This window comes from Pleurodeles waltl, chromosome 5 (assembly GCF_031143425.1).
Source record: "Pleurodeles waltl isolate 20211129_DDA chromosome 5, aPleWal1.hap1.20221129, whole genome shotgun sequence".
NCBI classification, from domain to species: Eukaryota; Metazoa; Chordata; class Amphibia; order Caudata; family Salamandridae; genus Pleurodeles; species Pleurodeles waltl.
Window position 1 is genome coordinate 596,440,619 of NC_090444.1, and position 16,619 is coordinate 596,457,237.

The window sequence follows — 16,619 nt, forward strand, 5'->3', positions numbered from 1 at the left end:
TTAAAATTTCTAAAGCTTACCAATAGCATTGTCTTGCCAATTAAGGTAAGGGAAAGGGGAGGCAGACTTTTGTTTCTTCTGCCCAGCCGGGGGCCTCTTTGAAGTTTTTAGTGGGAAGTGGCCAGGCCTGTGTAGGCTAAGAGAATCAAGTTATCTGAGCTCCTTGAGAGGTGAGACGTTCAGAGGGCTGGCTGTTTGAGAGAGAGACAAAGGTGGCGGAAGGAGGCATCATCGATATATTAGGTAGGTGCCTTACTCATCATAGAATGCTGCACCTTTCTTCTTAACCCCCTGCAAAGGCAGAGGAGATTGTGAAAGAGCCTGGAAAGGAAGGAGGATGGGCTACAGCTACTGAAACCACCAACAAGAGCCTTGACTGCACCTGCTCCTGCTTTGTACTCCTGGACCAAACTCCACCCAGGACCGGTGGCACCACCTCCCTTTGCTTCTTGAGGCCTAGTGAGGAGTGAATCAGCAAATGTGCCTTATTTAACAACTTTATTTAAAATTGTAATTCCCCAGGTACAGATTTCTTTAAAAGAAAGACACAAGAAAAAGCATAGCATCGGGTTGTCTCAAAATCTGTGGGCGCTGCCTCCCAGTAGTAAAGTCCAATTATAAATACACCCCCTACTCAGTGGTCCTTCAAGTCCACGCCCGTGGCCCGTTCCCCCACCACCCCCAAGTGCGTTTGACATAGGTGTGGAAGGGGGTCCATGCCCTCTAGTATCATGGCATTGTATCCCAGACCAGGGTTTCAGCCTTTTCATTGCATAAATATCCCAGACCTTTGACCACCACATCTAAGGTTAGCAGGGATGGTGAGCACCAGCATTGAGTCTCTACCACTTGCTCTGCCAAGAGCAGAGAGCTGTGCAATTGGGTCAAATCAGGAGCCAACAGGCATATCACAATATCATCCACTAGTCCCAGCAGGGCCAAAGAAGGTTGCACAGGGAGTCTTGTTAGGGATCTCTCGAGCAACAGGAGTATTAATCATTGCATGATAGTGGTAGGTATCATATACCATCATCACTTTAAAGGCATTTGCCCTGTGCTGAATGCAAATGGAGGAGAGTGTAGCCTGTTACCGTACCAGAATCCAGTCTTCCTCAGGCAAGTCCAGGGCCAAGTCCCCTGCTAATTTTTGTGTGAATAGTAATTCTAATGCTGGGGTGGGGAAAGCATTCTAAAGATATCCTATGAAGTTGGGAAAGCATTCTAAAGATGTATCCATCTACATGCATGTCTTCTATCTTTGTTGTGTCATGAGGTCCCTGTGCGTATACACCTGGTTGTCGCTCCCATTGCAATAGTTGCATAATGCATAATGGTCCAGAGGGCCCAGGAGGAAGTCTGCAGCACACTGGTCCTGTGTTTTAGGAGCCCCAGCTGAGAAGAGCTGTCCAGGGTATATTGTGTCCCCTCATCCCCACGTCTGGTAATGCTTGTCTATCAGCCCTTGAGGGAAATATGGGTTTCCCATTTTTAGGATTAGAGGGTAGAGATAGATAGTGACCCTCTCATCTTCTGGGCCTTTAGCAAATAATGTAGGATCATCTTCTTGGATCATCTAAGTGTGCAATTCAAACCCCATGTTGGAGGGGGCAGCCATACAAGATCTTAGAGGGGGATCGAGCTGCACTCCTGCTTTAGCCTGCAGCAGGGCTTGGCCACACCTGGGGAGTACCAAACCAGGGCTGGGGAGGGCTGTGCCACCAAGACATAATGCTCCTATCGAGTACCCCATACCCCCTTCATCTGTGGTCCTCATCAGAAGGGACCTATCACCGTAAGAGGCATCCCATCCCATATGAAGGCCCACATCCTCCGGTTTTGTGTTTTCAGAACATCTAAATGTACCTGTACCGGAAAAGAGTGGAAGAGATACAACAATCTAGGCAGCAGGTTCATGTTTACCCAACCAGAACCACATCTCTGTAAGTCAACCACATCTATATAAGTCCTTGAACCATATAGCTGGAAGGGGTGGAACATTGCAAGAGAAAATATCCGCTGCAGAGGGGAAAATCATCAATCCCAAGTAAAAAATTCCTCTTGGTGAACACCTCAAGCCATGCTTGGTTACCATCTCTTCCGAGACTGGACTATTTACTCCTACCCCATTGTAGCGGAAGCCCTCCAGAGCCTCAAGAAGAATTAGTAATGATTTGTTAAAAAACGTAGGACATCATCTGCAGAGAACTCCAGTTTGATTGGTCCCTGTTTAGCGGGCGTACCCGAAATCTTCAGGTTGGCCATGATCCTATGGTAGAGGGGTTACATGATGAGAGGGAAAAAAACAGAGGTGAGGTGGGCAGCCCTGGCAGGTCCCATGGTCAAAGGCATTCATTCAGAGAAGAGTGAGTACATTTTAATTTTCATTGAGGGTCAAGCATAATTGGGCATGTATAAATGTTTTCATGGGTGGCCCTAGCTGAGCCTTATCCAGGCTCTTCTGCAGGAAGGACCAGGTACTGTGCTCAAAGGCTTTCCTTGTGTTTAGGGAAAGCAGAGGTACCTCAGTTACTAGTTGTTGTTGCTTTGTCAACCACATTATTGGCCTGTTTGATGATGTCGCCCATCTGTCTACTTTTAATAAATCCAGGGTTACAGAGAGACACCAGATTTGGCCAGACCTCTCCCAGGTGGCAGATAAAGGCATTCCCAAACATTTTTACATCACGATTCAACAGTGCTTTGGGGCAGTAGGATACCACTGTTGGGGGTCTTTGTCAGGCTTCATTAGCAGTATAAGAAAGGACTCCATCGTAGAGTAAGTCACCTTCCTTGTGGCCAAAAATGAGTGAAAGCTTATGTTAGAGGAGGGACCAGGAGGCCAGCAAAGGCCTTTTTCGAAAGAGTTTGGAAACCCATCAGGGCCCGTGGTCTTATTGTTCAGCAATGATCTGATGGCCACAGTACTTTGTCTTCTGTTACTAAGACTTCCTGATCAGATGTCTGAGTTGAACCTGGGGGTTCAATACCATTTGAATAGTGTTCCTCAGCCTGTGAGCACTTATTTTGTGTGTGAGCAGCTGGACCACTTTATCTACCCTCTCATAGTAAACTTGTTTCACCTTCAGCAGTTTATGCACATCATCTTGGTTAGTAACGCTACTATCTGCTCCCTAGCTCTATGCAAGGACCTCTGGATTCTATGACAGGGTTTCATTTTCAGGTCTAATTCCAGTTTAGCTATTTCAACCTTCTGTTCAATTCGGCAGAGGTGCACCAACCACAGAATACTGGAGGTATGGCTTATGAATTCCCCATGAATTACAACCTTAGAGGCATCCCAGATTGTGGCCCATGGCAATTCTTTTGCCCTATCTTTCTTTAAAATAATTCATAACTACTTTTTGTATGTTCTGGTGAGGGGCTGGATCTCGGAATGCTACCTAATTCTTTGTCCCAAAATTTCAGAGGTGGGTCAGTGGGAGGTGCCACCTGCAGCAGACTCTTAATGTTTGCATTACTGGAAAGTAGCCATGTACCTATTTCAGAAGAACCTACTCTAAGGTATACTGGGGAAGAGACAAATATATTGTCAGTCTGAGAGTGGGATTGGTAAACATGCAAGAAATTAGTATAACCTTGTTCACTTTGGTGATACCCATGTGAGGTAATCATCCAAACCCTGGGTCGAGGATGATGGGGGCCAATGGATGCCATATAGAGTGTGATTTGTCCACTGTCGGAACAAGCGCTACATTAAAGTTGCCCCCAACACCAGATTGTTGTCAGCATGAGTTGATAAATAGGACAACATCCAGGAGCATAAGTGGTCTCTGGTGCTGTTAGGGCCATAGACAGAGGTTATCGACATTTGCTCCCCGACAAAGTTCCCCCAATCATAACTAGTCTATTCTCCCGTGCCTTGTAAATTGAGCTTAGCTGGTAGGTAATCTCTGCTCTCAGGAGTATGGCCACACTGGTAAAAAATGAGTTTCTGGTTGGCAGAAGTATGCACCCTATCCAGACAGGAACCACAATCTTAGGCAGGGTAAATAGGATACACACCATAAAGTAACCTGTGCTCAGTCTCTGGTAGTTTGGCATGCAGCAGGCAGGCTTAACTTAAGAGGCAGTGTGTAAAGTATTTGTGCAACACTTCAAACAGTAACACGGTGAAAACACCACAAAAGGACTCTATACAAATACATTAGAGTTTTATGAGCAAGACAAGACTAAAATGACAAATCCAACGAATACAAGTCAAGATATGAATTGTTAAAGAATAAACTAAGTTGTAGTGCTTGAAAGCATAAAGTGCCAACTGTGGCTATCTGGTCACACTAGACTGAATTAAATCCAAAGGCTGACCACAATGGAGCGTGGGTCGGATACAGTCCCAGACTAGGCCCACTGAAGTTTTACCATCTCAAGAATTGAGCCAAGAGCCCTCTTCTCAGTTAAGAAGTTCATCTGGAGCAAGAAGAGCATCACTGGACGCAAAGAGTCAACCAGACATTGAGGATGGGTGGATTAGAGCCTTGTGGCTGTGAGCAACAATGCTTGTTGTACAAAGAGACTAACATTTGGTGGCATGTGCTGATTCTTCGGGCGAGCATCATGGAGCAAAGGGGCACATTTGTGGTCATGAAGAGCCCAAAAGCTTGATTTCGGGAGTCTGAAATCCACTTGCAAGGTCGCAAGATATGAGAGGCATTTCTCAGGGGTCAGGACCTGGTTGAAAGTAGGTCCAGGAGCTGTGGGTGATGAGTTGGAATTCTTTTGTGCCCCTGAGACATCAGAAAAATAAGAGGCCAGCAGACTAGTCCTTGGATTCACTTTGGGGTCCTCATTTCAAGATGAAGTTGCAGGTCCAGTTCTTCCTCCCCCGGTCAGGAGGGCAGTGGTTCAGCACAGCAGAAAAGCAATTCTGCCAGAGCAGCAGTTCAGCAGAGTAGCAGTCCTGTAGAAGGCAGCAGTCATTCTTCCTGGTAGAGTATCAACAGGTCCAGAAGTGTACTCAGTTGGTAGGGTCAGAGATCCATTACTTAAACCCAGTTGTGCCTTTGAAGTGGGGGTGACCTCAAAGAAGGGTCTTTGAAGTGCACAGATGTTCTTTTTTCCTGCCCTGGCTCCAGACTCTTTACAGTGGGGTATGGTACCCTTTGTGTCGAAACAGGACCCTGCCTATTCAGGAATAAGTGTCAGCTCCTCCCTCCCTTCTAGCTCAGGATGGCCCATCAGGTTGTTGATATCCTATCAGTCACACCTAAACTTCCTCTGTGTGTGGCTGTTTAGAAGAAATGCACAAGGTCCAGCTGTCTCCCAGCCCAGACGTATTTTTGGAGAAGGGCTACAGGCTACAGGCGCAGAGGGCTCAGAGAGGAAAATGCCAACTTCCTAAAACTTGCATTTTCAAAACTGTAAAAATAAATCAGACTTTAGCAACAAATAGGATTTCGTATTAAAATTCCTTAGGTATGAAACATTACATATCTACTCCTTCTCAGTTAGGAATTACAGCTAATTAAATGTAATAATGAATCCCCCTGGTAACCTATGATGGGGTAGGTCTTATAGTAGTGAAAAATGAATTTGGGAGTTTTTCACTACCAGGAATTATAAATCTTAAAAGTATATGTCTTGCCTTTTAATTACATAACACCGTGCCCTATGGCTACCTAGGGTCTACCTTAAGAGTGACTTATATGTAATAAAAGAGTAGCTTAAGGCTTGGTAAGAGCTTTTAAATGTCAAATTGACATGGCAGTGTAACTGTACATTCAGACTGTGCGATGGCAGGCCTGAGACATATTTTAACGGCTACTTGACTGGGTGGACAAGCAGTGCTTCTGTCTCACTAGTAGCATTTAATTTGTAGGCCCTGGTCACATGTAGTGCACTTTACTAGAGACTTATGCGTAAATGAAATATACCAATTGTGGATGTTGCAATCAAACCATGTTCAGGGGAGAGCACATGCACTTTAGCACTTGTCAGCAGTGGTAAAGTGCTCAGGGTCCTAAGGCCAACAAAAAGAAATCAGCAAAAATATAAGGCAAACAGCCAAAAGGTTTGGGGGAAGACCACGCTCGGGCTGACTGATTTAACAAACCATCTTTTATTTCATCTGGCTAGTCGAGAGAAACTGCTGGGGGTATATGGGAGGCTTGTTGTTTCATGTCTGCTACAAAAACTGTGTTTTCTGGGGGAGAGACAAGTCTATGCCCTTCGTTTAAAGCCAGTGGAGGACCAACTTCTGCTTAACTGGTGACTTATGCCCTGTATATTCAAGGTTGCTATAATCAGCTACAGTGGAGCCGGGTGCATGGGCAAAGTCCCTAAAGGATCCTGTATTAGGCATTATCAACTTGAACCACTGGGTAGGGGACAACAAATGAGCTTCATCTTCCCATGACTCTGCTATTTATTTTGAACAATCTGACCTTGGGGGAAAACAAAAAAAAACTGTCATCAAACCAAACAAAAAGTACTTAGGAAATAAGCCTAACTGCAATCAGTTGCTGTTGGTCCCAGTGGACCTCTTAAGGCCTTTATTTTTTTGCTTCTGTTGTATTGTGTCCTCTCCTTGTAATGTTGCACTCAGAGTGTTAGAAGCAGTCTGTCCAAGATGTGCAGGTGTAAAATATGAACTCGATTGGCCTCAAGAGTCAGGATTTAAGGGAATGAGGGTCTTGTCCTTCAGGAGGTGAAGAATTCCAGTGACTTTTGTGGGCGTTCCTTGTTTTCACTTTATCTGTTCGTTGTTGTCTCCATTCCAATCATTGTCAAACAAGGTGGTCCTCCATAACCTGGGAGTCTGCATCCAGGCCAAACAATGCTATTGTCTCCTCACATCGGGTGACCATGGCGGGTTTCTCTGAATGTTTTGGGACTCCCAAACGATAAGGGATTTTGTGGCTCCAGAAGAAGTCAGTGACTAGTTTTAGAGATTTGTGTGTTGGCCAAAGTCAGTGAGCTGACATCATGGAATACAGCCAGTGACAAACCCCAAAACACCAGAGGGGTTTACCTGTCTAGCTGTTTTCATTATGTCCCCATTCTGTCAGAAAAAGAAGCCCTTTGTTAGAACATCTAGTGTTAGTATGTTTATGCTTGGAGTGTTATAGACCCTGCGTGGTCAATCGAGCTCTCCAGATGGAACAGCCGGGTCTTGCAGAAGGGATAAAAATGGATCTTGGATGTAACTTTGTAGTTCCACGTCTGGGACAGTCTCCAAAATCTCCTGTTTATGTAGATACTTTTGCAGGAATCTATTTTCTCTGTCTTCGGCTCTGTATGTTAATCATTGGCACTGGTTTTCAAGCTCTTCACTGTGGACTGCCAGCTCATCTTTCTCCTGGAGTCTTTCTGACAAAGCTATCTTGTATCTAGGGTTTGAGTGTCCTGATCCAAATCAGCCAGCCACTTCACCATGTCCTGTTGCAACAACCCCATTTCTTCCTGAAATACCGACATTACCTGACTGATATCGCTTCTCTTGGCTGGAGCTTGTGCATCTTCCTCCGCTGTTGTTGGAGAGAGTCACCATCACAGGGGGCTGTTTTGTAGGTGAGTGCAGGTAATCTTGTGTTTTGAGGTTGGCCCTTTACTGAAGATGAGTCATGGACTCCGGAGCTGGAATTCGAGATGTCAGACAATCTGCAAGGTGGCCAAAGTGAGGCCAGCTGGTCTCTGGGTGCCTCGCCAACCACAGGCCTAGCCCCACACAACTGCAAAATGAGGACCTCTCATGTGACATATGTGACCTATCATCCCCCACACCTGGGCATGGGACCCCCGCTTGCTGTTCTCTTGTCCAAGGCAGAGCTCTGCTCCGGGGCCCCTTCTCTTTGCACAACAAACACCATATAAGTCCGTGGGCCTCTCTAGGCCCGCTCTGCGAGAAAAGCTCCCCCCCATCACAGCATGCTAATCTCCTCTGACGACTGTCCTCAGCCAGGGCTCCCTGTCAACACCACCACCACTGCTTGCTCCATCCTTTGCATCTTGAGGGCGCTATGAGTCTCCTTCTCCACTTCCGTTTAGCTGCCTTCCATGTTGCACCTCTGATGCGGCAGCCATCCTAGGCATCCGGTCACAAGATCACCTGAGTTCAACACAAGGGCAAGCTCAGGGTCCTGACAGTAGTACTAGAGGCTATGAGAAGAAAAATTCCCCTAGCCGCTGGTATAGCTGTGCCGGGGAGGCCCTCAGAACAGAATGCTCCAAATGCCACTCAAATCTTTTGAGCAGGGCATAAGAGCTGTTCATTTGTTCTTGTTGCTGTGTGATGCAGTTTCCAGCCTGCAGCAGATGTCATAAGGCTATGGGCACACTACTACATTTTAAGATCTCCAGTTTGATTTAGCATCTTGGAGATCTAACCCCTTGAAGTGGGCCTATAAGACAGGATCGTAGTCGCTACTTGATGCTTTTTCACAATTCCTTCAATTTTTGGAGTAGAGATGGGGATACCTTGCCTTGTCTCCCCTGTCTGCCAGGACAGTAGGAAGCTGTTCTCCCTTCTGAAAGCAACCCCAGGCCTAATCGCTGCAATGGGTTCCAATGTATCACCGAGAGTGCAGTCTGCCTTTTCCTGCTGCAATGAAATTTGAAGAGTGGGTGGCCGAGAGAGCGGGTGAGACTGTGTGTATCTGGTGCAGTAATGTATTCCTGAGTAGGAAGGCCACAGGTGCCTCACAGAGGACCAGGGACACTTGCGGAACTCTGTAATTGTAAAACATATTATCAAATGCAGTAGGTCTTTATCACTGATGTGAACATCATGACAAACTCTGTAGACCTCACATTTTGATTGTGAACAGGCAAATATCAATGCAACAGGCCTTCTATTTGGCATTGCTGGTTTATCCTGTTAATGACTCCAGGCATACAAAGCGTTTCATGGTATCCCACAGATAAGAGAAACGTTCAAGGTTTATGGGCTTACCTGCCTCCTGTTGTAGTGTAGCCATTTTTAATATAGCTTCATGCATGTTAGTTTAACATACTAGGCCGCTGTGCACTTTGCCCTAGATACATTTTATTCAGTCTCGCACTGTTATTTTACAATAACCAGTTTTACGGTCTTGTTTTAATTTCCTTCTATCACACTGGTTAGCTTAGTTCAGCACTGTGTTCTCAAATAATGCATTCTTGATCGCCCTGTGCTTCAGTCAAGGCTACAGTCTGGTACATTGCCGGTAAACGTGGTAGAAGTTTAGTCTCCAGTATTCATAGAAAATACACATCCATCCGTAGGGACATTTTCTTAGAATATCTGCGTGTTAGTTATCAAAGCACTTCCTAGTCCTAGTACAGGTCAGAGGGAGATTCCGGACAGGAACCTACAACTAGATGCTGACTGCCCCGTTGCAGATGCTGATGCAGATTACAGGCCTTTACTCAGGTATGAGGGTCGATATCCTCCCGGGGGAACCTGAAAGGCAGGCTTAGAGCTTCACATGCTGTGCTCAAAATATAACTTAGAGAGAAAATAATCTAGCGGCACTATGATAGCCTTATTCTTGTGCTTCACTGTCATTGTTACTGTTTTAATCCTACTGTGTTGTGTAGCTCTGGTTATTGCAGCTCACGCATTGCTATCTAAAATGCAGTCGTTTTATTAAACCAATCTTTAAAAACTTAAACTGCCTCTGTCATTTATATATGAGACCGTACTGTGTATGCGAGAACCAGTTGTGATCTGAGTGACCACGACTTCCCTGGGAAGTGCTAAGATGTCATGCGCTCGGCTGCCCAATTGTCTCTTCCATTTGGGAGAGATGAGGCACTGCTAGTCGGAGCAAAACCCGGATTTAGAGTGACAAGGGTCCTCCACCGTGGGTCAGACTTGGTCCCCCACACTGTGAATGATCTTGCCGCTCAAAATCCAGTAGTCTCATTAGGATAACGAGACCCCACGCAACACTGTAATGCATTTTTAGAGTAGCTGATTTACAGCATGGTTAGTCTGGGAGGAACCTTAGGAGGGTTTCCAGTCTGTTATTTCCAATGTATTTTTATATATATATTTATAAATGTGTGTGTTAAGTATTTAGTTTTATGTGAATTAAAGAACTCTTCCTTGTTAAAGTAAAAACTACTGGCTAGACATGGATGTATTGATGGATATAGTGGTGAGATGCTCAGTTCTGAGTTCTTAACCTCTGGCGCCTCTCTGTATCGGCCTTGGATTGCTCTAAATCACAATCCTGAGACTCAAGTAGTAAAAGGATCAATTGGTTCCCAGTTTCAGAGTCTAAGGAACAGAGGCCCCAAGAAACAGAAATAAAAGGCCTTGGCCCAGAATTGGGGCCAATAGCTTCTGATTTCCCTGGAACCTCCTGAACTGAATTTCTCACATCATAGGAAACCAAAAATAAACACTTAGGTCACAAGTGCTTAAAGAATAGGGCTACATACCTCTCTTTTTACAGTGTTGGTCTCATTAGTCTTTTTTGTCAAAACCTTTATTAAAGAAATATTATTTTTAAAAGGCGCACCTCTGGCTGGGCATTCGCATTTATTGTTTGTGTTAAATTATACTGTACCTGAGCAAACCCCCCTTTTATCGCCACATACATTAAGCTTCAGCTGCTGTTTTCAGCGTGTCAGTGAAACAAATTGAGTTTTTATCCATTGTAAATAGCCGTATTTTGTGCCATGGAGAATGCAGGTAAAAGACAGAACCAAACAATTCTACCTAACGTTATCAACCTGCCACTGAGCATGAAGACTAGGTGCCTGGTGTGACGGATATCCATTCCGCGGTACTACAATGCCAATGTATGTTATGGGAATCGTAATAGGGCTGACCGGATAATCGTCACGTTTATGACGAAGTAATCCCTCCACTAAACTCTAAATAAGGCCCTAAGCCTAGCATAGGCTAAAAGAGAACATTCACAGTTCTTATTATAGTGACAGATTGCTTGCATGAGTATCAGTAATTACAAATGTATGTCTGAGTTTAATGTGCAAATACATGCAAATGTAGGCATGCACATATTGTGCAACTTGCCTTCCCCTTTGGGTAGTGGCGCCCTTCTTTAAAAAAGCAGTGAGGTAGAGCAAGTCTGTAACAAAAGGGCATTGGTGGTGACCGGGAAGTCTATGCCTTTGGGTTTTGACACTATTTCAGTATGTTTCAGTGTAGGAGTAGCTTTGTTCCAGGCCATGTCCTTGGCTATCTTAGGTTATGCTGGAAATAGGCTACTTGGTTTAATACCCAATGTATGTGTAAGTGATTATTGGGAGATATGAGTGGAGGAGCGTGAGTGATCAGTGTCATAGTCATTATAGACACTAGTCAAGGTGGAAGTGTTGACATCCCTAGACAAAGTGAAAGTGTGTAAGTCCTTATCAAACAGTGTGGTCAAGGTAGAGTGATTGATAAACAAAAACTAGATCATGATTTTCCCATTTTCTCAATGGATAATGAGTAGCTCACATTTCTAGTTTTGTAAACACGACATAGTAAGTTTTTCCCACAGGGGATTTTTGTGCTTTTGAGATTAGTTTGAAAACGTACACCTTGTTGATCTAGGAGGTAATGTACTTAGTAAATAAAATAATGCAGTTTAAAAGGAGCTCAGTCTAAGACCATGGTATTTGTCACTGACTAAGGTTCCTGGTTGGCCACCGAGGCTCAATCGGTGGTATTTGAGGATACATTTAGATGATTCAGGTGGAAATACGATTTCTGAGGTGCTGTTCCATGCACCCAGGAGTATGATTTAATATTTAGCTCTCATTGTGGTAGGTCTAGTGGCCGTAATAAAATCACACAGAAAAGTATAGTCTGTTGATCTTGATACGCTGATACAGTAAGGGACAGCTGAATACACAAATTAAGATGTGAAAGATGCAATTTCCTTTTGTGAAACATCGGCATGCGTGGAAACCATTTGGGAGCATCATTTGCTTTAAATGGAAATCACAATTTGAGTTAAAATGTCCTTATATGCAGAATCATTCTTTATGCAACATCATCAGGAGGTGAATAACGCATTTAGCATTTAAAAGCTTAAACCACATGTAGGAGAAAGGCACACCAGGTGCAAAGCCACAGTTGCATACATTGTAAGCCTTGGTGCAACACTGACTGAAGTGTTAAAACAAATGTAGGAGCAAAAATCGCATTGAATGAAAAATCTCATATAGGTGAAAAATTATCTTTAGTTCCAAAACCACATTTAGGTGCAAAATCACCATTGATGTAATATTAGAATGAGTGTGGAAACACATTTAAATGGAAAATCACATTTAGGTGTGCAAAGAGTGTGGAGCAAAATCAGCATTGCGTGTTTTAACATTTAGGTACAACATCACTAAATACACAGCAACAATGTTGTTGTAACATGTCACATTAAGTGTTAAAGGTATGCATCAGTATAATCTCACATTTGGTTGACAGTGCATTAAATGCAAAATCTCCCTTGATGGAATACCTGTGTTATCCTGGAAATCTTTTAGGAGCAAAAGTGATATTTATGGGCAAAATCACATTTAAGGGTGCAAAATCACCCTTAGCGAAAAATAAATGGCTTCCTAGTTAGAGCAAACCATATTTAGATCTAATTTTTCAATAAGATGGGACATCAGCAGGAGGGTGAAAACGTGATTAGAGGCACAAATCACATAGAGGAGGAAAACACCATTAGCTGCTAAATCACATCTTGGTGCAAAATTACCTTGGGGGCAACATCTAAAGGCTTGTGGAAATATATTTAAGAGCACAAATCTCATCAAAATCACAAATGGTGCAACACTAACATGGGCGTGGAAACAGTTTTAGGTGCTAAAATTAATTTGGTGCAAATCACTATTTCGTGCCAAATAACGCTTAGCACAACATCAGAAGGGATAGGGAAACGCTTTTATGAATTAAAAATGACTAATAAGTACAGAGCGCTCCAGGAAATTGCTCTTCCTCAACACACTTAAATCCACGCGTTTTGCCCCAATTTGGGGGTTGAACTTGGAGCAGGATATAATTATAGCATTTCACAGTTTCAGAAATCTTGATGACGGATTTCACCAGATGAGAAAAATTGTAATCAGACCCTAAGATGTCAAATAAACCTTGGTGCAAAGTCAGCAGGAGTACTATATCACATCTAGGTGCAAAGTCACTCAGTACAGACATAATAGAGTCTTAAGATGCCATAGTAGGTGTAAAAGGTGTGCGCCAATATGAGAGCACTTTCATTTAATATATCACTAAGATGCAAAATCACCCTCGAGGTACCATCAGCATGAGAATCAAACTGGAGTACAAATCACGTTTAGATGAAAAGACTGCTCTAAACGAATCAGAGGTCGAAGAGGGCCAAACCATAGCACCTTTATGTGTACTGGTAAATAGCTGGGGCTGCTTGTGACCGCACCTAAAGAGTGCATTGCAAAGTAACATTGAATAAAATGTCCGTAGTGTCCGAAACACAGCAGGCACGTGCTTGTGCTTAAAACTGCATCCCTCCCGCTTCTAAGCTTACACCGACTTTCCCTCACAGTTGCTCCTGATGTATTTTTTTCAGTCATCTAAACAGAAGCTCCATTACAAATCCTGCTCCATTACATCAGCATCTGGCTGCATTTTTGTCTGTATGGCGCCAGATCAAGTCATACCAATATTTTCTCAGTCAGACAGGGACAAAAGGACAGAACCCTTTGTGGGGCTCTCTCTGGTCGATGTTCAGTCCCATGGAACTGTAATATGTACCACAATTTGAAAACAATATTTTAAGACATTTTAACAGTTATCTTTGTTTCTTAAATGATACAGGCAGCCAACACCATATTTCATGCACACACAAAAAAACACCTGCTTCTGTGGCGTTCTATTTGTATGCTTTGTGCTAGATAAATGCCCTCAATGCGAAGTGTCGTTCTGAGTATGTAACCCGTGCCCCCCTATTTCTCTCAGACGAATGATTAGATTTTCACTCCTCGAATTGAGTCTTGTAGTAAGAAGGTCGTCGTCGCCGACCGGTAGGAGTGACCTCGTGATGTAATTCGCTGTGAAGCTAAAACACATTTTCTAAAACTGAAATGATGCCGACATTCAAGTGGTGCTGAATCTACAATGGGTTCCGGCGCACAGATATTTTTAACATATGGATGATTTGTTAGGCACCATGCTACCGTTGTCAGCAGCTCAGATTGCCTGGAAACAGAAAATAGTGAGGCTCTTTGTCAGGGTCGGACAGGGTACTAAATTGACCCGAACACCAGAATAAAAGCGGTCCCCATTATCAAAATAGGTAGTAAAAATAGTGGACCAGGTTTGTAAATCGAGCAACTTTGAGCTTCCTTGGTGGGGGCGGCAGGCCTTTTTTTGCTTGATGCAGGCAATGTGTGTGTAGGGATATTAGGAAATGTATCATTTAAATTCACTATGGGCCAGATGTAGCAAGGCATTAGCGCCTCGCAAACGGCGAAAAACGCCGTTTGCCAGGTGCTAATGCCTGCGCGCGATGCAGAAACACATTTTGCGAGTCGGAACCGACTCGCAAAATGTGTTTCCGACTCGCAAATAGGAAGGGGTGCTCCCTTCCTATTTGTGACTCGCACCGCGATGTAAGTTGATTTGCGGTCGCAAATCAACTCACAGTTACCATCCACTTGAAGTGGATGGTAACTCATTCGCAAACGGGAAGGGGTCCCCATGGGACCCCTTCCCCTTTGTGAATGATCACAAAATTATTTTTTCAGACCAGGCAGTGGTCCTATGGACCACTGCCTACTCTGAAAAAAAACGAAACAAAAGGTTTCGGTATTTTTTTCTAAGTGCAGCTCGTTTTCCTTTAAGGAAAACGGGCTGCAGATAGAAAAAAAACAACTTTATTTAAAAGCAGTCACCGACATGGTGGTCTGCTGTCTCCAGCAGGCCACCATCCCCGTGAGTGCCCAGACTCGCTGTGGGGTCGCAAACTGCGACCCACCTCATTAATATTAATGAGGTGGGTCTTTGCGACCCCATAGCGAGTCGCAGAATGTGTCTGAGACACATTTCTGCATAGCAAATTTGCGGAAGGCGGCTAAGTTAAAACTGTTCACTGATGACAAGGCTCTTTATTTAGCAGCAGATAAAACCAACATATCAAATGTTTTGCGACAATGGGTGAATTTTTCCACATGAGAGAGAACAAGATTCACCATTCCAAGTCAGAGGCCCTTTTGTTTAACTGTGTTCCAGATGTATTACAGCTAACTATTCAATCTCACAATTTCCCTACCTAGCTAATAATGTATTTAGGGATTATAGTAATCGCCGATCTAGGGGGAACTGTATTTGCCCAAATTCAAAACTACCTTAGACAAAATCCATAGTATAATACGTCAATGGCAGAATGTCCCCCTGGTAAAAATGTGCATTTTGACGTTGCTACTTTCTGTGTTTCGAAAATTGTGATTAAAATTCCTCAGTCCTTTTTTAAATCTGCAGATTCGGTAATTCGCCATTTTAAATGGCAGGGTTAGAAACCCAGTTTCAAACTTGACACCATTCAGTTAGATACCGAGGAAGGAGGGCTGGCGCAGCCAAATGTGAAATGTGTCAGGTGTCTTTTTAAGACTGGCTGGTAAGGTCTTCTTCCAGCATTTTCAATTATGCAAATTGTTTTGGGAACAAATGGCGAAACCATCAGAAATTGATCTTTTCCTTTTCTTAAAAATCCCAAGACTTCCCAACAAGTCCAGATACAAGACGTATTATTGTGGATCAGTTTGCTGAGCTATGGGAAGAGTGTAAGATTCCACACTCCTGTACCAACAGACTGTAGTGTGCTGGGTTTACGTATATCTTCTCGCACTTGTATTAGGTGGGGTCAGTTAGGATTTTTTTATAATAATATATTTTCACACTGCTAATGTTTGGCTAATAGATACTCTAACCTTAACTCGTCGCTCTTTTTTAGTTTCATCCAAATTAGGAATTTTTGGGCAGGTTTTGTGCCTAGGGATGGAATCCTGTCACCCTCCCTAAGTAAAGCTTACTTTGTGTCCAAGCTACAGGGTAGGGATACACTGGTATAGACTCCTGCATCCTAAAAACAGTAAGGCGCTGATATTTGATATTTTGCAGCATATCGAATCCTCAACTATTTTTCAGTGGAAATTATTCAATAGTTTTAGCGCCAAGGCAATGTGAGCGGCTACCCTTCAAAGAATTTCTGTTTTTTAGTAAGTGAATGCTGTATCTTACTCCAGCAAAGATCCATCAATTCTATCCAGGGGTTCAGTCTAAATGCTTTAGGTGCAACATTATGAAAGGAGAGTGGCTTCATATCATGTTTATCTGCGCTAATCTAATGAAGTTGTGGCACAATACCTTTGCAGAAATTAGCTCAAGACTCAAGCTCACTATTTTTCCAGATGCGTTTGTGGTGCTGTTCGGGAAATTAGTTCATCTGGGTGAAGTGCCAGTTAGTCAGCACTGTAGGAGGCTGGCCTGGTTTGTAGTGGTACCAAGGGGTACTTACACTCTGCACCAGGTCCAGTTATCCCCTATTAGTGTAAAAGAGGTGTCTAGCAGCTTAGGCTGATAGAAAAGGGTAGCAGAGCAGCTTAGGCTGAACTAGGAGACGTGTAAAGCTCCTACTATACCACTGGTGTCATATGCACAATATCATAAGAAAACACAATACACAGATATA